The following is a 1,613-nucleotide window of genomic DNA, read 5'->3' as shown; positions in this document are numbered from 1 at the left end:
GCAATCATTTCAGAAGATACAGGCTTTATTTGCCTTTTTTTTTCCTCACTGCCTTTTTTTAATGAGTATTCTCTTTTTTAATATACTTTTTAGTAAAATGGGTTTGGGGTAAAAGGAGAAAATATTGTCAGGGCTTTGTTAGTTGTTTCTACATATCAGTGGTTGACATTCTAAATAAAACACAAAAAAAGGATAAAATTAACGTTTACATCTGATAGTATAGGGCTATAACAAATTACAAAAAATTTAATAGTTTAAAACAACACAAATTTATTACCTTGCAGTCCTGTAGCTCTGAAGTCTCATGCAGGCCTTTCCTTTTCCTAAAGGGAAATCCATTTTCTTGCTTTTTTCCAGATTCAAGAAACAGCCAGAATTCCTTGGTTCATGGCCCCACTCTATCTTCAAAGGCAGCAGTGTTCTAAACTGTCAACTCTTCCTCAAATAACATCACTTTAACGCTATTTTGCCTCTTGCGGCTTCTTTTAAGGATGCTTGTGATTATATGGAGCCCACCTGGATAATCTCGGCATGCGCAGTTTTAGAGGAAACTGATTGGCTGTTAAGACACCTTCACCTGGTAACAATTTATATACAGGTTCTGAGCATGAAGCCATCTTTCTGCCTACTCCACCACCACTATCTCCAGCACCACCATCACACACACACACACGCACGCACACACACACACACAATATTGTTTCTCTGTTTAGTGAAATAAGCCCTTACAATGTCAGATAATGCTTCAGCATGTTAGAAATGTACCCTCTGACTTCCCTTTATTAAATTGGCATAAATACCATTTGTCTAGATAAACACTCTGAATTTTTTTAACCTTCTCAAATGACAAATTTCATTGTATTTACTCTTTTCCACTGGATTAAGTAAAAACAACCTTTATTTATTCTAACACTAATCCCTACAAATGAAATCAGTATGCTTCAACAAGGAAATTAAGTTTGTTCCTTGTCTGGTTCCTTCTCCTTTGTCTGATTTTCATGGGAAATCTATATTTGGCAGTAGAATTGAACTCAATATATTTGCTACAAGTTGGGGCTTGTATTGAGTTTTCAGTGCAAAATTTAAAAGATTGTTGGAGAAAGACTAGGTTCACTAGTAAATTAGAGTGAAAGACAAAATCAGGTGTTGCAGTTTGCCTGGGATTAACGGCATCATAAAGAGGCTCCCAAGGCTGAGTGGCCGGGTTGAATTGATTTTTTTTTTTCTTTTTCTATTAATTTCTTGCTTTATCTTAAGTAGGATTCACTAGAAGCAGGACCTGAAATGGGAATTCAAGCACATATGATTTATTTTGAAAGTTCTCTGTCAGAAAAACTTGTAGGAGTCAGAGGAAATGATAGGGAAGAGAAAAGAGGAAGCAAGCATGTACCCTCAGAAAGAGGTAGGCTGGGCTGTCAATTGGACTAACAGAGTTGTCTGACCTGGAAGCAAGAAGGCTAAGCTTTTGTACCTTGTATCAGTCAGTCACTGGCTGCCCCAGGGATGGGGAGGCATGTAACTTCTCAGATATCCACAGGTAAGGACCAGGTCAGGGAAGGACAATTATCCAGAGTTAATTCAATGGACTGGATAATTCAATTCAATTCAATTCA

The 1,613-nt window shown here is 37.3% G+C and overlaps 1 long non-coding RNA gene across 15 annotated transcripts in view; it reads right to left on the bottom strand.

Annotated features, from left to right (window-relative positions):
- LOC106506297 (uncharacterized) overlaps window positions 1-507 on the bottom strand; it is a 476,882-nt gene extending 476,375 nt beyond the window's left edge. For all 15 annotated transcript variants that reach the window (XR_014829348.1, XR_014829359.1, XR_014829356.1 and 12 more), the window contains exon 1: window positions 278-507. This is a non-coding gene — a long non-coding RNA (uncharacterized LOC106506297). The remainder of the gene's footprint in view (window positions 1-277) is intronic.
- Between the last annotated feature and the right edge of the window lie 1,106 nt (window positions 508-1,613).

This window comes from Sus scrofa, chromosome 15, assembly GCF_054392235.1.
Source record: "Sus scrofa isolate SSC_HxYL_T2T_F1_AM1 chromosome 15, Sscrofa_HxYL_maternal_Yorkshire_Landrace_v2.0, whole genome shotgun sequence".
Taxonomy (NCBI): Eukaryota; Metazoa; Chordata; class Mammalia; order Artiodactyla; family Suidae; genus Sus; species Sus scrofa.
Note: the sequence above shows the minus strand (reverse complement) of the source record. Positions and strands in the feature narration are given on the sequence as shown.